The sequence below is a fragment of the Podarcis raffonei genome, chromosome 8, assembly GCF_027172205.1.
Source record: "Podarcis raffonei isolate rPodRaf1 chromosome 8, rPodRaf1.pri, whole genome shotgun sequence".
NCBI lineage: Eukaryota > Metazoa > Chordata > Lepidosauria > Squamata > Lacertidae > Podarcis > Podarcis raffonei.
The window spans coordinates 37,924,351-37,948,361 of NC_070609.1; the positions used below are offsets into that span (position 1 = coordinate 37,924,351).

Genomic DNA, 24,011 nt, shown 5'->3' on the forward strand with positions numbered 1-24,011 from the left:
ACCGTTTCATCCTGCGTATTCCATTTCAACAGCAAGTTATACATTCTCGAAATTATCTTTGTTTTTGGTTCTAACAATTCTGTTTCCAATTTTGATTTCTCCACCTGGAAGCCGGTTTTTTTGTCCAAATTATAAGCTTCCCTTATTTGATAATAATGAAGCCAGTCTCGTACTTTATCTTTTAATTTATCAAAACTCTGCAATTTCAATTTATCTCAATCTTGTTCCAAAATTTCCCAATATTTTGGCCATTTGGCCTCCATATTGAGCTTTTTCTGAGCCTTTGCTTCCATCGGTGACAACCACCTTGGGGTTTTATTTTCCAATAGATCTTTGTATCTTATCCAGACATTAAACAATGCTTTTCTGACAATATGATTCTTAAATGCTTTATGAGCTTTAACCTTGTCATACCACAAATATGCATGCCACCCAAAAACATTATTAAAACCTTCCAAATCCAAAATGTCAGTGTTCTCAAGAAGCAGCCATTCTTTCAGCCAGCAAAATGCTGCCGACTCATAGTAAAGTTTCAAGTCTGGCAGGGCAAATCCACCTCTTTCCTTTGCATCAGTTAATATCTTAAATTTTATTCTGGGCTTCTTGCCCTGCCAGACAAATCTAGAAATATCTTTCTGCCACTTCTTGAAACAATCCACCTTGTCTAAAATCTGTAAAGATTGAAACAAAAATAACATTCTTGGCAATACATTCATCTTTATAGCTGCAATTCCGCCTAACAAGGAAAGCTTCAAATTTGACCATATTTCTAGATCTTTTTTCACTTCTGACCAACATTTCTCATAATTATCTTTAAATAAGTTCAAGTTTTTAGCAGTCATATTAACCCCCAAATATTTTACTTTCTTTACCAATGTTAACCCTGTCTCCTTCTGAAACCTTTCTTTCCCTATTGGTGTTAGATTTTTCTCAAGAACTTTAGTTTTTGACTTGTTCAACTTAAATCCTGCCACATGACCAAATTCTTGGATCAATTCTAAAGCTCTTTTAACACTAGATTCTGGCTCCTGTACCGTCAATACCAAATAATCTGCAAATGCCTTCAATTTGTAATGTTTAGCTGTATTCCTTTAATCAAACCGTCCCTTCTAATCATGTTTAGCAAGACCTCCAGGACCGAAATAAAAAGTAGTGGGGAAATTGGGCAGCCTTGTCGTGTCCCTTTCTCTATCTTAAATTCTTCTGTAACCACATTATTAACTATTAGCTTAGCTTTTTGTTCTGAATAAATTGCACCTATACCGTTTTCGAACCCTTGACCAACCTCCATCCCCTGAAGATTTTTCTTCATAAAACTCCAAGAAATGTTGTCAAAGGCTTTCTCCGCATCAACAAAAATTAAAACTGCTTTAGTGTTAATGTTCACTTGCAACTTCTCCAAAATATTAATAATATTCCTTGTGTTGTCAGACAAGTGTCTACCCGGGAGAAAGCCAGCTTGGTCTTTATGTATTTCTTCAACTAATACCCTTTTTAACCTATTAGCCAAAATGTCAGCAAAAATTTTATAATGCACATTCAACAGGGATATGGGTCGGTAGTTCTTAAGTTGTGTCTTTTCAGACTCACTTTTCGGTATGAGTGTAATATAAGCTTCCTTCCACGACTCAGGCGCTTTTCCCCCCTCCATAATTTCATTGCAAACCTCCTTCAGTGGTTGAATTACACAGTCTTTCAAAGTTCTGTAGTATTTTGCAGTTATTCCATCCGGTCCTGGAGACTTGCCCAATTGCATGTTCTGTATGGCACCTTCCACCTCTTGTTCTGTGATCTTGTAGTTCAGCATCAACTTATTTTCTTGAGAGATTTTCTGCAGTCCATTTGTTTTCAAAAACTGGTCTATATCAAACTCTTTCTGTGGCCCTTGTGTGTATAACTGTTTAAAATATCTGTGGAAGCAATTCCTAATTTCCACTGGATTCTGGATACTTTTCCCTTCCATCTCCAAATTGGTAATAGTGTTCAGCTTTTGTATTTTCTTCATTTGCCAAGCTAACAATTTTCCACATTTATTAGCCGACTCGAATGTCCTTTGTCTCATCTGTTTAATTCTCCATTCTATTTCCTGATTCATCATTTTTGTGTATTGCACTTGATATAACTTTATTTCTCTCAGAATCTCTTGTGATTTGGGTTTCGCTTTATTATAATATTTTGTTCTCTTGCTAATTATGCTGTTTTAAATGTGCATTTTATATTTGACTTCCTTTAGTAATATTTTCTCTGGAAATGTTTAAGATAAGCTTGTTGTTCACTTTACTAGCTTAGATGTGTATTCTGTAGTTGACCCCCTTTGCCGTTGATCTCCTTTGTAATGTTTTAATTTGAAATCTTTAAGATAGCATTTTAGTTTCCTGTTAATTACCTTGCTTTGAATAATGTTCTTCAGTAATGTTTTATTCTGGATTGTTTTATTTGATATTTTAATGTAGATTGTGAACTGCCTTGAGATTATTTTTTTTCCTAAAAAATATCAAGTGGTAAAGAAATGACATTAATAATAATAAGTTAATACCACAAATGTTCCAGATTTTTTACTTTTTTGTGCTGCAGTGCAAGAGTGTCCCTCCAGATGGGAACATAGGGAAGCATTGCAGGACAACTAATAAAACAGAATGATGTGTGGACAGTCCGGTATAAATCCATCACTAATGCACTATTATTGCATCAATGAGATACTGTATTTCTGAATACACACACATGCACATATGGACCCCAACGGCCTGGTGGAGTTGCTCTCAGGTCCCACTTGTGGGTTTCCCATAAGCATCTGGTTGGCCACTGTGAAAACAGGACCCTTTGGTCTCATTCAGCAGGACTCTTCTCAAGTTCTTATGACTGAAGCTGTGAAAATCAAGTGTCATGGAAACCTGTTTGCTGCCACCTGCTGGATCTGCTTTACTGCAACACCCTCAATTCTTGTATCTTGGCAAGTACCAGTGGTACCTCGGGTTACATACACTCCAGGTTACATACGCTTCAGGTTACAGACTCCGCTAACCCAGAAATAGTACCTTGGGTTAAGAACTTTGCTTCAGGATGAGAACAGAAATTGTGCTCCGGCAGTGCAGCAGCAGCAGGAGGGCCCATTAGCTAAAGTGGTGCTTCAGGTTAAGAACAGTTTCAGGTTAAGAACGGACCTCCGGAACGAATTAAGTACTTAACCCGAGGTACCACTGTAAAGCAAAGTGTGCTTATCCAAGTAAAATATTGTCTCCTGGAGTTACCTGTGAGGGAAGACGAGGATGTGGACTTGCATTTACATATCTAAACATTAGGAGGAAGTGGGGAGTTTTGAACATCATGGTATATGTGTGCTGTTATTTTTGTTTATTTATTCCAATAAATACTGCTGTTTGCTACATCTCATGTGTGGGTAACCTGAGCATCCACAATGAGGTCCCAGGTTTAGCTAGGTGGTGGCTTGACTCAGAATGAAGCAAAAGAAAGGCTTGTAATCTTTAGATTCCCACTAAAACAGCAACAGATTTATGGTCCATGGCACCCTCTGCACAGCTCTTTTGGGGGTCCCTATTTGTTTTCCTAAATAAATGTGACTATGTCAAAAAATATGACCGAGCTAAATGCATAAGAATGAGTTCATTACTAACAAGCCTTTTCTTTTTCCCCCTTTTTACTAGAATATTATTAAACAGCACTTTTTGTTTCTAATTAACTATATAGAGAGAAGTGAAAAGAAAACACTCCCCTTGATCCAAAAACGAACTTTATTTACAGGCCCAACATGAATGAAAATTCAAATATTATTGTCATAGATGGTCATAGATGTCAAATACTTATGAATTATGGTAGAACAGAGGTGCTTATTTATTTTATTCTTGTAAGGGTGCTGGCAATATTGTGCCCTAAGGAGTTAAAATTGAGACATGATTCAGAATTATAAGCCTCATAAGTAAATGGTGTGAGCATGCAGAGAGCGATTGTAGCTACCTCCCCAATATCTCTCTTTGCATTTGATAAGATGATTTCACAACAGTAACTTCAGTCTGAAATATAGACTGCTCGGAGGGCAGGATTCAACTAAACAGTTATGCTAGTGGGAGCCAGGGCAACAAGTCATGCTAGCACAATGGGGCTTTCTGCCTTCTTCCCCTGCACCCTCCAATGGCTGCACAGTGGCAGAGGTGTGGTGTATCGAAAACTCCCAGAACAGTTTGTTGCACGGGGAGAGATTGATCCATTTGGCAAGCAGAAATGATGGGACGATGGTATTAGCAGGACACTGAATTCCACCTATTGGGCTGTAGCCAGTGCTAGTCCTACTCATGAGTAGATAAGTGAATGAGCATGACTAACTTAGGTCCATTAATTTCAATTGAATGCAACCCTTCATTGCCAGGTATGGGATACGTGGAATCACAGCTATTCTTTTATGAAAATACCAAGGAGGAGGAAGAAGAAAGTGGCTTTAGCACCAACAAGGGCGGGGGGCATTTTAAAAACAATAATTTGTCAAAGAAGTAAAAAGAAGTAAAAAAATTTTAAAAAACCAATTTATTTTACAAACATGAGAGTCACAGTGCAGAGACGCCGATCCGCCCCCCCCCCCCCCGCAATTTTACTGTGATTAAGTGACATCAGGGTTTTATTTGCTTTACTTCAATAAAAAATGGGGAAAATAAGCATAATGCATGCCACAGCAGCACACATAATGTGTAGTATTTTCCCCCTCCCTCCCTCTCTATGTATACCATTTTTACTATTAAGTGACATCAGGGTAGCAACATTGCATGACGTGGTTGGTGCGAGGATTTTACAGGTGCAGAATTTGCTGCATGCAATATTCTGTTCTGGCCAGCAGATGCCAGTGCAGACTTGGTATCAATACAAAAAAACTCCAACGTGCAAATTCTGTTTTGTACATGTTCTTCGCATATCATAATCTTGTCTGTGTAATGCAGACAATGCAGTCTGTCCAATGGTGTAAGCCTTCTGAATAAATATTCAGTTTTAGGTTCTGTACAGGTTTCAGCACACAGGTGGCTAAACAGGTAAGATTTTTAATTTCCACAATTAAAACAATATACAGTAGTTGTAACTCAAGTCTGATTAGAAAATAATTAATAATACTAATAATGATTGGGAGGTGTTACTGGAGTCTGGAGGGTCATGGGCTGCGTGTGGGTGCCTAATGGCTTTGAGGCAACCAGGTCTAGCATATGCCCACTGACATTATTATGCTCTGCAAGAGCTTGGAGCTGCCATAGCCCATCCCAGCATAGATCAGAATCTGCCTCTTGCCTTTTGTAACTCTCAAAGAGTTATTATGGGGTTGGGGAAGGCCTTGAGGCCTCTAGGTCTGGCTGAGGGTCAGGGCTGGGCCCAGGACGTTGCACCACCCTAGGCCAAACTGAAAAGGCCACCGTCCGCCACCTGCCTGCACACACACTGCCCAAAGCAGCCCAGGGAGTAGGAGGTGTGTGACAACAGGCAAATCTGTTTCCTGAGGTGACTGTCTCATCCTGCCTCATGGACAGGCCAGCTCTACTGAGGGTCCTCCTAATAACCGGGTCCCAAACGATTTGCAAGATGAGCACCAGGAGGCTGCGGTACTGGCAGCAACACTCGTACTGTTTCCTAACAGCAAACTAACTGGGTGTCAGGGCCCAAACGGCAAACACATATGCAACAACACAGTGGCCATGTTGGCTGGGGATGATGGAGGCACCAGGTAGTGGAAGGCTTCTCTAAGTCGGTACATTAAAAGCATCATAGGAACATCAGAAGCTGCTTTATCTAGCTTCTGACCTTGGTTCAGCTAGCTCCATACTGGCAGTAGTTTTCTACGGTTTTCAGACAGCCCCTACCTGGAGACGATAGGGATTGAACCCTGGACATTCTGCATGCAAAACGGGCTCTACCACTGAGCTACAGTCCTCTGCCAAAGTGGCAATTAAGAAGTGCCATAGAGAGGCCAGACAAACAGCATGCACTCTTGGGGCCTAACCATGGGTGTAGCAAGTGGGGGGGGGAGAACCTCAGTTAGCTATGCATTTTTATTGATTTTTTTTATTGTTTGGGGGGACAGCTGCCTCTCCCTGCCCCACTTGGCCATGCCCATGGGCCTAACCTTTCCAGGACTCCCATGCCACCAACAAAGCCTCTCTCCTCTCTCTCTGACTGAGGGGAATGGAGAAAGGGCTTCCTGCACTTAGGAGGAGCAGGTGTGTGGTAAGTAGAGGCTTACTGGGAACATCATTTTGATGCAGCAAGGGAGTGTGAGGTGGGGCAACGATGCTCTTGTATTGGGTCCAGGAAGCACTGTCTCTCTCAAGTGGCATATTTGGGGCCACCAGTTTTCCATGTTCCTGTCACATCCCAAACAGCATCAAGACCACTGCTGGCATTTAATAAAATGCAGCCATGTCTCAGCCAAACAGAATGCACTTGGCTCCTCCTGAAGTTCAAAAGTCATGCAAATTACTTTCCCAGACACATCAGGTTGGAAACTGCATTTTTGTGGTTTTGCAAAAGACTTCCTTTCTGCTAATGGTTTCATGATGGAAACCAGCAAAATAACCAAGACTCGAGACATCTGAATCACCGTGTCTTACAAAGTGAGAACAATACATGTGTTCAGGACATTTTTCTTCTTTAGTACAAATACATCCCATGTCTGCACCCTGATCTGGCTAACATGGGAAGGAAGGAAGGTCACTTGGGATTCAGACCACCACAATCAAAGTACCGCCCTAGACATAATGCATTGAATTACCACCACCATATTTCTAACAGGCATAGAGATTGTACAGCAACAGTGTGTGATTGTGTTAGGAACACAGGAAGCTGCCGTATACTGAGTCAGACCACTGGTCCATCTAGCCCAGCCATGTCTACACTGACTGGCAGAAGCTTTCCAGACTTTCAGGCAGGGAACATTCACAACCCCACCAGGGGATGCTGCCCCCGGGATTGAACCCGGGGCCTTTTGCATGCAAGGCACATGTGGCCCCTTTGCAATGCTGAATTATTTAATTGTCTTGCTGGGTCTCTAATTAAGTCTACCATTTGGTAGCCAGTATCTTTAGCAGGTGTGTACCTTCCCGTTGCAGCAATGTGATTGGAGGCAGTGAGCGGGGAGAAAATATGTATTTTACTCTTAACCGATTGCATACTTCACAGATGGAGAGAGCATGCACATGTGTGTGTGTGTGAGAGAGAGAGAGAGAGCTATGTGTGTGTGTCTGCATTTGAGTGCATGAGAGGGCAGGAGTGTGAGAGTTTGGTGTGTTTCCATGCAAAGTGTGTGAATTTGTGAGTTGTTGATATGCAGTGTGGGCATGCGTGTGGACTGTTTGGGTGGGGTGTGCGTGTGCATGTGCATGTGTGTCCCTCTGTGCATGTGTGTCCCTCCTATCTTAGATCATGTGCATGCTCCATTTCTTTGTGTCAGTCCATCTCTAAAGGTGAGAGGGGATGGCACTGGAAAAGATGGCTGGGGGACGTATGCTGCAGAGGTCAAGTCCTGGAGACCTGCTTGGTGATAAAACAGCAAACTACACTGAGAAGGGATGGAGTAACTGGGCATGTTCAGACAAGAGAAAGAATATGAATGTTGGATGTATGTTGACAGTTTGCAAATAATAGGTGAAAAAGGAAAAAGGTCAACTCCAGTGGATAAGGCAAGAAAATCAGTGGAAGGAGGTCAGATTTAAATGAAATATCACTTAAAGCTTCCTGCTTTTAGGAGTGGTTCAGCCCTGGAATAAACTGAGAGGTTTTCAGTATGGTTGGACAAATATTTACGAGGGATGCTTTTAAGTAGAGGATGTTTTGCCTCGGAGCATGGGATCAACTAAACGTCCTGTTGGATGCCTTCCAGTTCCATCAACCAGGTGTTTATTCTGTTGTTTGGTGGAAAGGAATTAAGAGGCAATCATTTTTCGGTGGAACTTCAGGCCATATATTAATAAACTAGCACCCAGGGCCCAATCCAGCCCCTACTTGCCATTCCAGAGATATATGGAGAGGGGCCTGCCTATGGCCATGGCTAGCAGCCTTGTTTGGAGAGTGATGTGGGTTTCTAGGCTGCCAGTCATCACTGCCTCCTCAAACATTTTCCTACAGTAAAGCTGACCAGGACAATACTTGATGAATAGTTTGTTATTCATACCCCTAGGGACACAAGTGTGGGTCAGCAGTTTCATCTAGCAGCAAATAACTTTAAACCACTTCTCTGAAAAAAAGGGCTTTAGCTGGCCAGGATAGCAGAACAATGGCACACTTCCTGCCCTGATGGCTGGAAAAGATTATTTGTGACATTTACTTTTAACAGACCAGCTGGCTTGTGCAGCAGCATTGTCAAACAGCATTGTTCAGAGATAGCAAGTTAGGCATCCATTCATGAGATCGAGAACTCCCAAACTGCAAGAAAGAAATCAATCCCAAAGCACCCACCCCCAGAGGAAGCTGTCTGCTGCCTCCCTGCGTGATTATGCTGCTCTGGGCTTGCACCTATCTGCTCGTGGTAGGTGATTCTGCCACATATGGATCCTGCTCTTAGCTACTGGAAGTTTGGTAAACACTTGTGTTGGAAGGATGAGTCCACAAAAGTATAATATGTACAACTGCTTCACACCCCTTTGTAAGTATTATCTCAACATTGCATCTTATCATCTAGTTACTAACATACGACTGTTTTTCCTTTTTCAATATAACGTAACAGAATATCCAAGTACATTTTTGGCACGGTCTATTGGGAACATCCTGGTGCAGGACCGGGCTTGAAGCCAGTTTAAAAGTTCGGGGGCGGGGAAAGGGATGGACAAAAAATAATGGAGCTGTTTAAGGGGACAGTTAATAATAATAATAATAATAATAATAATAATAATAATAATAATAATAATTTATTTGTACCCTGTCCATCTGACTGGGTTTCCCTAGCCACTCTGGGCGGCTTCCAACAAAGATTAAAAACACATCGAAATCTGGCAGGTCCTTTTAAAGACAAAACTGTGAAATGTTTTTAATTAATCCTTATTTTTGGAGTTGTCCTGCAACTTAGGCACATTCAAACATTTTCACTAAGCAACTTCAACAATTCTTAATTATCTTGCCAACAATTAACACAAAAAAGTTGTTAAAAAATCAGGAATAACCCTGATATCTTCAATGCCTTGTTTGTCCCTAGTCTCATCAACCAACAACACAAGTACTTTAAATCATTTGCTCCAGAAAAAAATCTACAACTGTTTGAGTCGTGCTGTGGATTTCATTTTGGACTTCAGGGCTAGTATATTTAGCACTTGCGAGAATCGTTTTCACAATTTGTTGCAAATTTTAAAATATTTTCTCATAGAAAATGCAGCTAATTATAAAAAGAAACCACCTGCATCTGCTCATAATTGTTCACACCGTGAATCGTCCAAGACGACAACTGATTGACCACTACAAACTGAGTTACTCCAGAAATACATTTCACATAGTATCTGTTATTTTCCACCACTTGGCTACACATTTTTTCCTCTGAATAGTTTCTCCTGTTGATCCTCGCTTTTGTTGCTCCTGAAAATTATCCATTGCACTTTTATGGGCAATTTACTTTGTGTGCCTGGAAAACATTTGCCTGCTTCCCTTCAGAGTCTCCTGCTGAGTCAGAGTTTGCAACAGGATTTTTTTCTCTAATGAAGAAGTAACATCTCTACTAACTGAGTACTCCAGCCTCTCCTAAGATTTAAGACAGGAACACTGGAATTTCCATGTATGGCCAAACATTGTAGACCCCTGGGTATGATGAAATTTGAGGCTTTGCAGGTTTAGAGTTACCTAAATCTGTTGTTGCAAGTTAGTTGAATTTCTTGCTGACTTCTCAGTGGTACATTCTCCTTCCAAAACAGCAGTCTACTGATAGTAGACAAAGAGTTAGATCCAATGTTCTCTTCATCAGGGAAGGACGGTGCCACCACCTTGCCTTGCACAGAAGAGTTGCTGTTCTGGATTTACTTCCAGCAAACAAACTTATGATGAATGTTTGCTTTGAAGTTACAATGGTAATAATGGTGGTAATGAATTGCGGACCTGCATTTCCTCCAGCCAGGAGAGAATATAGCTTCATATCCTTTGCACCCCCACCTGACAAGACATAAAAAATACACCCCCATGCCCAATAGTTCCTCAGCCCAGCAAGCAGAAACTCCCAGAATCCCACCTCCTTGAAGAATAGCTCTTGAATGGATGTCATAGTCATATAGCAGGTGTTTGTTTGCCATCTGTTATGTACTGAGCTGAATAGGATCCAAACTGCAGCAGTCTGATTGGTCCTAGAACAATAGGATCCAAAAGGCAGCAGTCTGATTGGTCCTAGAACAATAGGATTCAGAATGCAGCAGTCTGATTGGTCCTAGAACAATGCAGCGGTATGATTGGTTGGCAGGAACCACCCAATCATGCTCCAGATAGAAGTGAATCCACAACCTGATTGGCTTACAGTAGAATTCCGGAATTAGCCAATCATGTGCAGCCCATTGTGTAAATAATGTATATAAAGCAGATACTTTGAGGGGACATTCATTCATTCCTCCTCACCACTATGAGCTGAATAAAGAGCATGAAATCACTTTGCGACTCTGAGTATATTTCACCATCTCATTTGTCAGGCAGGGAAATTCTGCCTACCTTCTGAGTCCCTCAACAGTGAATTTAGATACTTAAAAACAAACTGACCAGACTTGTCAAAATTCCTTCCATTTTAAGTTCTGCCTCCTGGCCTTCTCATGTGATGTTTTCATATTAGGCAGATTCCATTGCCAACCCATCCCAAAATATTAGCATTTGTGCCCTTGGGAACTAAAACAAAGGATTTCCTGTTTGTTTTTAATTTTTCTGTAACAAATTTAATTATTTGTTTGAAAAAAAGGACATTCGGGGGTCCCCCCCCTGCCCCCAGCTACAGGCCTATGCAGGACCCAATGACCCAATGCTGGGCTCATCACAAATTCACAACCTGGGCCTCACCCCATTCCACACAAACACATGTTAAGAAATGAAGGAATGTGCATGTTTTATTTCTGAAATGGCATGGCCAGTCCTTTCTCCAACTTTAAAGGCCAAAGCAGAGCACTTCTAGTGCTCAATGGATTTCAGTGTGAGAAAGAATAGCCCAAGCTTAGGCATGTTTACTTGAGCTTAACGAGGCTCATCCCAGGTAAGTGTGCAGAGAAGATGGGAGTCAGAAACATATACGTAAGTCTTTAATTGAAATCAGTGTGTTTTCTGATCCTATGCAGAGTTAGGGGTGTGCCACGGGGGTGAGGTGGGAGATGATTTTTTTTGTTATATAAAGATGGGATCCAGCTTCTGCAGGTTAGGTGGGTTGAACACTAAGACTCGCTAGGCAATTTGGCTTCTCTTAACTAGGGCAACAGCTAAATTTATCTCTGCCAATATAACGACTACCACATATCTCTTTACTTCTGCTCTCTGCTGCATAGGGGACTTGCTTTCCCAAACAACTCTGGCTTTTATTTTTAAATGGGGGAACAGACACAATTTGCTTTTTGTCCCAACAGCCCTGGGTGCAATATGCAATCTGTTTTGCACCTAGTATGGTTTAACTAATATATGGAACCAGGGGTGCCAACTTGGATAAAACATGAGGGTGGGGACAGGTAAGCCCTGCATAATCGATCACATGATGCAACACACACACACACACACACTATTTGAATGACAATGCCCATTAACTTTGTGGGGGCCCTCAAATATTTTATGAGGGAAGGGACCTCAGCCCCTAGGAGTTGGCTCCTATGTATGGGGCAATTCTACCCTCAAGTTATACTGGCAGGATATGATTGCTGCTGAGTCCCATATGCCAGAATAACTCCAAGTTATGACAATGTAAGGAAGCTATGTTGATGTTACAGTGCCTAGCTTTACATTTCCCAAAATAGTAATTGCTTTGGCCAAAGGCTGTAAGGTACAAAATGACCAATGAAGGGAACTGACGCAATGGTTAGAGTGCTAGACTATGACCTGGGAGACTAGGGTTTAAATCCCCACTCAGCCATGAAGCTCACTGGGTGACCTTGGGCCAGTTATCATCTTAGCCTAACCTACCTCACAGGGTTGTTGTGAGGATGAAATGGGGAGGAGGAGAACCATGCCCACCACGTTGATATGCTTGGAATATAAAGGTGACATATAAATGTAATAAACAAACATAAATAAATCTGTGGCATCAAAGGCAATGTCCTCAGAGAGCAGCTGTTGCATGAGAGGGATCTGCCCCTGGATGAAACTATTCAGATTTGCAGGTCCTCAGGAACTGTAAAAGCACAGGCCAGAAATATTGTCCATACTCTGCATATTAAGGAGCAGAGTATAAGGAAGCTAGTTTCAAAAGTGGAAATAGCTTCTCTCACTGTGAGAAGAGCCACCTAAAATTCCGTCAGGGAAAAAGGCAGGGTATAAATAAAAATATAATAATAATACAAAAGAAAGAAGCACGCAAAAAATGTGGAATGCCGCATGTTCCTAAACCGTTGAGCATGGGGGGAGAGCTGTTTTAACTGTGGGAATAATTTTGCAATGTGTTACCAAGCCAGAGAAAGAAAGAAAAATCAGGTGCACACTGTTGAAGATATTTCAGATGAGTTGTATGTTGATATAGCAAAAGCAAGAAAGACTAGTGAAAGCGACTGGATCCTCTCTAGGCAGGTGAATGAGATATCCATCTCATTTAAACTGAACACTGGCACTCATGTGAATATTTAATCTGGAAAGGATTATCAAGGTCTGTCAAGGCCAAACTGAAACCAGCAAATAACAAGTTACTGGTTATTGTGGAACAAACATTGAGGTGTTCTACCAGAAAGATAAAATCTCCAGAACGACTTATAGAGAGATGTGCTAAAATGTATAGTGCAAAATGTATAGTGTAATTCATTAGTCAAAATCAATTATTCCATAGTAGATACATCTGTGTCTATGCAGCAGAATCAACATACATGTCTATAGTAATAATCTTATGGGTTTTTTAAAAAATCATTTCATTTTTTATTCACATTTTATAACTTATTCAAGGTTAAAGGCATAGCAATCTGAGGACTTACTCTGGAGTCACAGGACCCCGGGCTGTTCCTTAGGCCTTGAGTTTCAGTTCCAGCAGAGGGTCTTGGAGACTACTCTGAATAAAGCTTGTTTTATAAAAACTACTCCTAATTATTTATATCTGTTGTTGACCCAGAAACATTACACAGGTGATGAGCCCTGAATTAGAAGGGAAAGGGCATATGCAGGAGGGGACGGGAAGGTGAATATTCAGCCACTTATTATTGAGGGGAAGTGCGTGGAACAGGTCTCGGTGTTTCGATTTCTGGGAATGGAGTTGAGAGACGAGCTAACCTGGGGAGAAAACAGCAAAGACCTGGTGAAGAGAGCACAGCAGAGGTTATATTTTCTGAGAATCCTCCAGAAAAACAATCTCTCAAAGGACCTGTTGATGGCATTTTACCATTGCACTGTGGAGAACGTATTAATTTATGCAGCTCCCAAACCATAAGTTTGGGAGCTACACGGCCAGGGAAAAAACAATGCTATCCAGGGTTGTAAAGACTGCAGAGAGAATATTTGGGTACACTCTTCCCACCTTAGATCAAATCTATGCTGCCAGGTGCCATAAGAAAGCAGCAGAGATAGCGCAGGATAGTATGCACCCCGGAAATGATCTCTTTCAGCTCCTGCCTTCTGGAAGAAGGTACAGGGTTATAAAGGCCAGGACTAGCCGCCTGAGAAACAGTTTCTACGCAAATGCAATTCTGGTTCTAAACGCAGCATAAGGGGTCTCTATAGTATAGTGTATTTTAAAATGGGGTTTCAGAGTTTTTAGGGGTTTTTGAAAGTTTTATGTAGTTTTGTAGTAGTTTTATGTAGTTTTGTAGTAGTTTTATGTAGTTTTTCAATTTCATTGTTCTGCATGGGACAATGACAATAAAGATATCGTATATCGTGGGCTGGTTCCAGAAGCCCTGCTACCCAAAGAACCTGTGGGACCAGTTAATTCCCTGGGTCTTGTTTCCCCATTGCAAAAATATTTCAGCCTCACAGGATACTGTGTAAAGCAACTGAACTTAAGACAGAAACGAACTTCAAAAAGAGACTGCACCTTGAAACTGCTGCAGATTCAGTGCCACCACTTGTGAACTGAATCAACACAATGTTTTGTTTTTTAATTGTACTAGCTGTTCATTGACACCAATGCCAAAAAGAAGTCTGTTATCAAGAGGAACTGTTGCTTTGCATGTGTGAATGGCCACTGTCAATAACGTGATTCTCAGCATTTCAAATACGGTACTTCCTTCTTCCTGTCAACAACACCCACATCATACATATATGAGGCAGAGCTTATGCCGTAATAAATGCAATAGGCATCCTAACCACTTAAATGGGAATAAGTCCCACTGAATGCAATAAGGCTAACTTCTGAGCAGGCGTGGTTAGGACAACACTTTTTAGTTGCCACAAGACCCGTTTTGGGCTGCAATTGCTTATCATGGCTACACCTCTGGAAGATGAGTAATGATAATATTCACTGAAAATGTTCTGAGCTCTCAAATGGAAGAGTGGGATGCAAGCCGAATCAATAAATCATAATCGTATGGGTGTGGGAGTTGTCACATTTAATCTGTTTTAATGTTTATATTACATGTTTTTAATGAATAACTACTGTGGAACAGGGTTACTAATGTAAACACAATAAAACGGTGGTTGGCAATAATAATAACCTTATGCCTGAGTAAATGTGTTGTGCAGCCTTATCTGAGAGGAAGCCCTATTAAATGCAATAGGACTTACCCTTCTGAGCAGACATAGTTAGGCCGGCACCTTTAACGTGTCACACCACTTGTTGTTTTCAGCTGCAAGAACGTAACGCGGCCACGCCTCTGGAAGGTAATAATAACAATATCCTTATGCCTGAATAAATGTGTTAGGCATCCTACCCCATTAACCCGGGAGTAAGCCCCGCTAAAATGCAGTAAGACTTACCCCTGAGTAGGTATGCTTTTAACTTGACACAAGACTCGCTGTTCTTTGCCTCCAGAGATAAGCACGGCCACACCTCCGGAAGATGAATACCTAATTAAAATAAAATAAAAAATACTTGTTACTAATGAATAATGCAGCACTAATACTACTAATAAACAAGACTACGTACCAGGACTAATAAATAATGCAGCGCTGCTCGGCCCCTCCCCCCGCATTCCTCCTCTCGGACCCGCCCCCGAGCCTGTCATTCCCCGCCCAAGCCCCTCCCCCTCGGCGCCCGGCTGAGGAGCCGCCGCCACCGCCGCTCCTGCTGTTGGCGTTTCCGGACTGCCGCCGCCTCCAACCGCCTGCTGCTGCCGCCACCGCCGTCGACGACGCTCCCCGAGCGAAGCGTAGCCCGGCCGGGGCGGGGGAAAGGGCTGCTGCTCGCGGCCGGCTCTCGTCGCTCGGCCTGGGGGAGGCTTGTCAGCCGCGGCGGGCAGGTGAGCGGACCGAGCGGGGAGCCTCCGCCTTCCTCCTTCTCCGGGCCTGGAGCTGCCTCACGGAGGCCGGGCGGGCGGGCGGGCGAGAGGGCGCCGTCGTCGTGAGGGAATGAGGGGAGGCCGGGGTGCGGTGGGGGGGGGGAAGAGGCGCACAAACCACGCTGCCCCCTGTGAGGGGGAAAAGGGGGGGCGCGCAGCAAAAAGGCCCCGTGTTTGTCGGGGGGCGGGTGTTTCCCTCTTGGGGGGGGGCAGCGGCTGAGGAGAGGGGGCTGCAGCAGCAGGAGGAGGAAGCGAATGGGGAGGTGGGGGAAACCTTTAGGCAGTCCCTGGGAGGGGGCGCTGTGGGAGCCTAGACCCCCACACCTATCCTCCTCCCCCTCGCTTTGGGGGGCTTCAGAAACAGGGGAAAGCTCTGCAATCCGTGCGGGGGGCAAGGGGGTGTCGAGGAGTTTCTGGAGCGACCCTCCCACCCCCGCGGTCTCCCGTCCCTTTTCCTCTTATTTATTTATTTTAAGGTGGGCTAATTCCGAGCGGGACTGCGCCTGCGCGAATTCCAATGCATCTTCCTGTGCAGAGTAAGTGACCCAGCCCTGCGAAGAAGGCTCCTCTCCGGGCAGCAGCTCTCTCTAGGAGGGAGAAAAGCCAGTGCGTGTGAGGGCAGGCCAGCAGGCTGGATACTAGTGTGCCAGGCCCTCGGAGAGAGAGGGAGGGGGGGAGGCCTGCTCTAATCTCTCTCTCGCTCCCTGGAGCCAGCCTCCCAGAGCAAAACATGACACCGTCACACAGGCCAAGAAAAGGGCCCCGGGATTCCTGGCTTGGGTGAGGACACCCTCTTCTCTGCCTTACAAGCGCTCTCCCTCTATTTCTCCCTGGCGCTTGTGATCATTTTTGGAAAGCTAGGAACTGGAAATGTTAGCCTGCAAACCCCTTTTTGTCCAACGCTGGCAGGAGCCTCCTCACCCCCGCATCCCCGGCGCTTTTAAAGTTGACATGCATTGCGAAGTGTTGTCTAATCCCTTGGTCTTCAGCTGGTTGGCTGGGTTGCAGCCTGACCCTTGCAGCATTGCCACATTACAGATGGTAAGATAAACAAACGCCCCAATGCATGTTTAGCCTAAAGGGGGTTTGGGATCTTAAAAGGGTGGGAAGACTGAACCTACATTAAAACAAAAAAATTTTTTCCTTCCAGTAGCACCTTAAAGACCAACTAAGTTAGTTCTTGGTATGAGCTTTCGTGTGCATGCACACTTCTTCAGATACACTGAAACAGAAGTTGCCAGGAAAATTTTTTTTTGTTTTGACTATGGCAGACCAACACGGCTACCTATCTGTAACTGAACCTACGTTGGTAGATTTGGAACTACTTCTGAATCTGTGGGTTTTAGCAATTCTAGGGTGATCTTATTTAGGTGTGATGTAGAGATATCCCTTTAATTGGTTGGTGTGGGGATGATGCTGATTGTAATACTGTTGGGTGGTTTTGGCTTATTCTAAAGCTGGGGACATCCCTGAAGGTTTTGTTTGTTGTAGCATCTTATCAATGCCTGGTAAACTGTCTTCAGCTGTGATTTCCTCACTAACACAATACCCTTGGTGAATGATTTGTTGTTTGAGGTACAAGGGTGAAGTATATGTTTTATTAGAATGGTAAAAGCTTCTTTTACCTAATCACAAAAAATAAAGCTGCTTTGACATTAAAGTTTTTAAAAGTTCTCTTTAGAGAGAGAACCAACCATATTAGTAACAGCTTTTTAGAATGTGGTTGAATTTTCATTAATTTCCTTCAAGTATACCAATAAGCGAGATGTAGTTCAGACTACTTTTAGCAAAATTTGTGTTCTTGAACATTAAGAAGCCCCTTAACATAGTAATTCTTGCCATTAAACTGGAAGGCTATCACTGTAGAGTTCTGAATGGTATACTCCATAGTTGTAAAATACCGGTATGTGATCTCACTTTGTTCTTTATTGAATAAAAGTACTGAAATGCACATGACAGCTTGCAACCCTAACATATTACTGAGTACTCCCCCTCCCTCACTTGTGAGGGGCTTTAATTTCTTTCTTTGTGTTAATGCATTTTCAATTTTAAACATTGTCTATAATACAAAATTCTATAGAGTCATGGTTGTGAATTTGCTTCCCCATATAATTTTTGTAGTGCTTCTAAAGTCATTGGTTTCTGATAACATACTAAGTATTCTGCTTTTCCAGATGGATAGTTTCCACACTGTATCTTACAATAACCAAAGTGTTATGCAAATGAATAATGCTAATTTAAAGACATGTGGAAACAGATTGTAAATATATACTTGTTTGGCAGATAAGGTATGCTCTTGGAACAGTTTTAAGAAATGAATGGTAGCAGTTCAACAGATTATAATGGCAGTAGAGCAAGTGGCTGTTGAATTTAGCTCTAAGGAATTAGTATTTTTGTCTATAATGGGATCTGGTTCTTACATTAGCTTCTAAATGAGGCATTGTATGTTTATAGTTGCAGACTAGGCACTTGGAAGCAAGTCTCATAAGTCTTGAGGCATACTTTTGAGTAAATGAGCATAGGGATAGGTTTCACATGGGACTATTTTTCCTTGCTCTTCCCCCTCACAACTGAGAGGGGAAAGGGAAGCAAAACAGACCAATGGCATTGCTTTGCTTTTCTTCTTTAAGAACCCCCCATGCAGTTATTTGAAGGTAATGAGCATTGAACATTGGAGGAAGTTTTTGTACTGAAGGATCTCAAGTACTTTATATGTGGTAATAATTGGGCATCTAGTCCAAGAAAATCTTTGTACAGTTGGTAAAAATTTAAAGTTGTACCATATGCTTGTAATGAGAGGAAACCCCTATCTTCTGTAATGGGGTAATTTTATGATAGTTGGATCTTGATTCTAGATTATAATTACAAAAGCTGCCACAAAGTTTACCATAAGCCTTTATTGCATGTTGCATGACATTGTGGTTCACTTCTAAAAGTATGCTGGGGTTAGTTCTTAATGCAGTTGATCTAGTTAGGCAAACTCGCTGCTAGAAAATGGCAAGAGTGAGGCCAAAGGAAGTAATCCCAACTTGATGTAAAGATAGATTAGCATTCAAGATAGTTGTATCAAGGAGATCATGGTTCAAATTCTAGTAGAGTTAGGAGGCAGCACTAGGTACAGGTGAGTTCACCCTTTGACTGCTGTGCTGTATCTGTTCCTCCTCCTTGGGGAGGGTGTTCAGTTAGGGGATTTGTTAGGTGTGCCCCCCCCCGCCCCCGTGAGATGTGCATCCCATCAAAAGTGTGTGCTGTAGCTTGCAGAGAGGAGTATGTATGTGATGAAGGTGTCTGGGTTCACAGCTATAGACAGTGATCTTAATTAAGGTTTTCATTAACCACACACACAGGTATACTAGGAAACAATTCATGGGTCTATATTGCCTCTGGCATGATTTCAGATTGAAGCTTTTCCTCTTTAGAGATTGTTACAAGAATCCATTTCAGCCTGCTGAGTGAGAATGCATCATCTGGGCAGAATGGTTGGCTGTTGTGATTGAGAGCTGTGTGTGACACGTGTGACTGTGTGTGTGTAGTGAAACCAGGTACCCATGTATTCATAAGATCGAACCCCTTCACTTCCTTTTGCATCTGTGTGCTCAGAGTTCATTTGGGAGGAATTGTACAGGGACTTAATATAGAGCTGATACCTGGACACTGCATCAACAGTTTCTCTGAGCTCCAAATGTTAAATGTCAGAAATTGTCCAGATGACATAATTCTCCCCCTGCCCTCATAGTGTGAATACAGATGCATATAGTAGGAACCATTGTGACCTTTTCTTTCCATTGTATACCTCATTAGCATGATTCATACTTTCGTCTCCTTCAGTGTACATACAGCTGCAACATGAATCAGTTATTCCTCTATTAACTATATATAAAAATCCCTGTGGGAGCTGTTCATATAGTCATTCCCCTAAGCATTTTACTTCATTAATTCCAATGGGTGGGCTACAAGTGGTAGCCAATGGTTTATTCCTGGCTTACCACTTACGATAAACAACAACTGATTTGTTGATCCCTGTCCGGAAAAAGAAACTCCTTTGACATGCTCAATATTTGCATCTGCATTTTGTCTTTATGTGACTGGCTGAATATATGTGGTTTACATATTGTGTAATACCAACATATTCAAGTTCTTAAAGATGCAGGATTTTTCTTTTATTGGCTCTCAGTTCTGCCTGTTTTGTTCATATGAGGAATGGTACCTAGGCAAGTCTAGTTTAAAGTAAGTGCAGATGCCCCCGAACTGCTGTTAGATCTGATGCAGCTTAGGCAGGAAATGTTTCCCATTGGTTTGCAATCCCTTTATAAAATACCGTATTTTTCCCCTTCAAAAATGAGCCTCCATAGCGTCACCTCTCCAGCCGGGAGAGCGCGCGCGGGGCTAAAGCAGCCCCCCACGACCCTCTCCCGGCTGGAGAGGTGACGCGCGCCTATGGCAGGAGCCTCCATAGGCGCACGTCACCTCTCCAGCCGGGAGAGCGCACGCGGGGCTAAAGCAGCCCCCCGCGACCCTCTCCCGGCTGGAGAGGTGACGCGCGCCTATGGCGGGAGCCTCCATAGGCGCGCGTCACCTCTCCAACCGGGAGAGCGCGCACGGGGCTAAAGAAGCCCCCCGCAACCCTCTCCCAGGTGACGCGCGCCTATGGCAGGAGCCTCCATAGCCGAGCGTCATCTCTCCAGCCGGGAGAGCGCGCACGGGGCTAAAGCAGCCCCCCGCGACCCTCTCCCGGCTGGAGAGGTGACGCGCGCCTATGGCAGCAGCCTCTCTGCTGCGCCTTTCCGCTGTTCCCTGACCTGCTCTTTGGGGCTGGTGGTGGGCTTCCCCCCGCCAGCCCCAAAGAGCAGGTCGAAAGGAACCTGAAGCCTGGAGAGCGAAAGGGGTCGATGTGCACCGACCCCTCTCGCTCTCCAGGCTTCCAAGGTAGCCGCCTGAACGCACCTTAAACGGCACCTTGTCTTAGAGCGGGAAAACAAGAGGGGGAAAATTCTCCCACTCTTTGTGCAGCGCCTCCTGCCGCTTCACTGAAGGGGCGCTGGGCAGAGAGCGGAAGAATTTTTTTTCCTTGTTCTCCCCCCTCTAAAAGAAGGTGCGTCCTATTGTCCGGTGCATCCTATGGTGTGAAAAATACGGTAACTGTATTTCAGGGGCTTTCAGCTCAGCACTTGTGGGTACCATAGTGCCAAGAAGGCCGCCCTAGCAGTCCACGAGGCAATCTGAAGCATTGATCCAGACATTCACTGAGCTGTTGCCGCCCACCAACCACATGGAGCTCACAGTGGATGCTTCCTTACATGGAAGGCCTGTTTAAAAAAATCTGGTGGGGGAAGAGGAGTGAGTAACCTTGCTTGCCAGCCACATGGTGGTGGGCACTTCTTTTGTTCCATGCAGAGGCAAAAATAAATAAATTGGTGTGTGCGGGGGGGGGGGGGGAGGCGGGTACATCAGGAATAGTCCTGTTCACTCAAGTTAGTGTGCTGTTGCGGGCCAGCCTCATTTCACTGGTGGCTGGAACTTCCTTTCCCTGTTGGAGGGACTTCTTTAAAACAAATGCCAGGTGGGGGAAGGACCACATTTCTTCAATTTGCTTGAAGTTGCTGCAACCATTTTGAGCTAGCAGTGGGCACTTCCTTTCTCTCTGAGGGGCTTTAAAAAAAGTTGCGCAGGAAGGGAAAGGGATGAGTGAAGAGGTTTGTTTATTGTTGCTGCCAGCCATGGGGCTGGTGGCAGGCATATCCTTCACTGCATGTATGTGTGGTCTTTTTGTGTGTGAGAGAGAGAGGGTGGAGGGGAAGGTGTATATGTGTGGTTTCTGTTACATAGGATAGATTTATATGCAATGTGTTTGGATGAGGGAGAGATGCAGTTGGGCAGAGGCAAGTTGTGTGTGGCTGTGTAGATGTGAGGGTGAAATGCATGTACCTATATCTATAGTTTGCATGTATATGGTGAGTGCAATGTGTGTGCATGAGAGTGTGGTGTGGTCACCTTGTATACTTTCTCTGGTACTGGGGAATGGTACTTATTCTTGTTAGACAACAAATTTCTGGTGTGATGGTCAAATCGGTTTGATATATCAAACTGTGATGCTTTATCTTTAAATCAAGATTGAGAAAGTGGGAAAATTAAGGATGGTTAATTAACCTTTCTGGGCTTTTTAAAAGCAGTAACTTAGATTACATGTACAGACATTCTCAAGGAGCTACACCTCGCAAATCTAGTTGTAATTGAATTTTGTTTGCTTCCAAGACACAGATGGAGACAGACAATTATTTTAAGATTTAAAAGAGAAATTTAGATTCCATGGCATGTTGTACACTCTCTTGTCTCATTGTAACTGTCAAACAGGATTTGCAAGTTTTTGAAATGGTAAAGAAGTCTAAAAACCTGAAAAGTGATGTGTGCACATACCACAAGTAGTGATCATTCTTCCAGCCTGACTTCAACTTTGCTGTATTTATTTTCCCCTGCAGCTCAAGTTTAAAAATTATTTCTTCAAGTTTGATACACTACTAAGAATGTTATTTAAACAAGTAAGTTTTGTTAGAAAGATTGTATACTATAACAGAAAATAGCCTAATATTCCAAGCGGTACTGATTTTACCTTGGTTGCATTTATTGCGTATTCCAATATATACAATCAGCACTAATGAAAGTGTTTTATCCTGAACTGGCCAGTCCCATCTGTAGGGTATCAGGTTACTTCAGCAAAACTATGACTTCTCATCCAACCCAGTCTCTTTTGTGCCTTTATGGAAGCAGTTGATTTTATATTCAGGCAAGTTTTTCTCATAATAGATCCACTGAAATTGATGTCTTTGAGTTAGTAATGTCCATTAATTTCAATGAGTCTACTCTGAGTAGATCTAATATTGAATACAACCCAGAAGTTCATAGAATCACAGGTGTCAGAGAGGGGATCTACAGAAACCACTTCTGCCAGGGGGATGCAAACTCACTGCCTCTGCTGACTGACTTGTGCTGCAAGCTATGATTATTGGGTGTTAGACAGTTTCTTGCATAGAGTAGCTCTGCAAGTATGTGGACAGTCACAGTATTCCAGGTTTGCTTACACCACAGGTGTGTATAAAGGCATTATGTTTTTGACAATTTTATTTTTGATGCCTTTTGTAGTGATCTAGAATTTGCCTTTTTTTCACAGTTTCTGCATACTGGTTTGACATTCACATTGAGTTATCTACCGTGACCAAAAATCTCTTTCCCAATCAATCATTCATACCCCACCTTAGGAAAAGCTAAGATTGTTATTTTCAGTGTATATCACTTTACACTTGTTTGCATTGAACCTCATATGCCATTTGTTGCCTATGTGCAGTTTTGGGAGGTAGTCTTGGAGTTCTTTGCAACCTGTTATACTTTATACTACCATAAATAATTTTGTACAGTATCTGTAAATTTGGCTATATCACTGCCATTCCTAGACCATTTACAACCTAGTTTAAAATCACTAGTTCTAAGGTAGGTCCTTGGGAAAGCTCCATTTACACCACTTTATTGTGAGAACTTTGTGTTTATTTATTTCTATGCTTTGCTTCTTGTTCTTTAACCAGGTACCAATCCATATCCATAACTTGTAAGTTTACTCAGGAGGCTTTCATGATGGACTTTCTTAAAACTTTTTTGGAAGTTCAAGTATACAGTGTTGGATCACCCCAGTCTATGTGCTTTTGTAGAACTCTATACACTAAATCACAGAGCCTAGGGCTTGCCGATCAGAAGGTTGGCGGTTCAAATCCCTGTGATGGGGTGAGCTCCCGTTGCTCGGTCCCTGCTCCTGCCAACCTAGCAGTTTGAAAGAACGTCAAAGTGCAAGTAGATAAATAGGTACCGCTCCGGTGGGAAGGTAAACGGCATTTCTGTGCACTGCTCTGGTTCACCAGAAGCTGCTTGGTCATGCTGGCCACATGACCCAGAAGCTGTACACCGGCTCCCTTGTCCAATAAAGCAAGATGAGCGCCGCAACCCCAGAGTCGTCCGCGACTGGACCTAATGGTCAGGGGTCCCTTTACTTTTATACAGGGTTAGTGAGACAGAATTTACCTCTGCTGAACCTATGTTAATCCTTCACATTATTTTGTATGCTTGATAATCATGTCTTTTGTAATGCTGTCCACCAGTTTCCCCAGAACTAAGTTTAAATTGCCGTATTTTTCGCCCTATAGGGCGCACCTAGTTGGGGGGGGGATAAAGAAAAAAAATTATTTCCCCACTCCCAGGCACGGGGCTGGGGCGGGGGAAGCCCAAGCTTCCCCCGACCCCAGCCCCCAGAACAGACTGCTCTCCCCAGGCTTGCGGAGAGCTGCCCAAAGCCCGGGGTGCGCTGCTCAGTGCGCCCCAGGCTTCAGGATGCAGGCTGCTTTCCGCAAGCCTTGGGAGCCCGGCGGGAACTCCCGCTGGGCTCCCAAGGCTTGCGGATAGCTTTCTGAAGCCTGGAGAGCGAGA

General features: G+C 43.3%; 2 protein-coding genes across 3 annotated transcripts in view; one reads left to right on the forward strand and one right to left on the reverse strand.

The window, feature by feature from the left end:
* SS18L2 (SS18 like 2) overlaps positions 1-24,011 on the reverse strand; it is a 283,426-nt gene that overhangs the window by 203,670 nt on the left and 55,745 nt on the right. The gene's annotated exons all lie outside the window — the stretch shown is intronic.
* Positions 8,526-24,011, forward strand: part of GARRE1 (granule associated Rac and RHOG effector 1) — a 64,665-nt gene continuing 49,179 nt past the window's right edge. The window contains exon 1 of one of the 2 annotated variants that reach the window (XM_053399294.1): positions 8,526-8,626. The gene's annotated coding sequence lies outside the window, so the exon portion shown is untranslated. Of the gene's footprint in view, positions 8,627-15,291; positions 15,507-24,011 lie in introns of those variants that run through there. The other variant, XM_053399292.1, reaches the window with a different exon arrangement.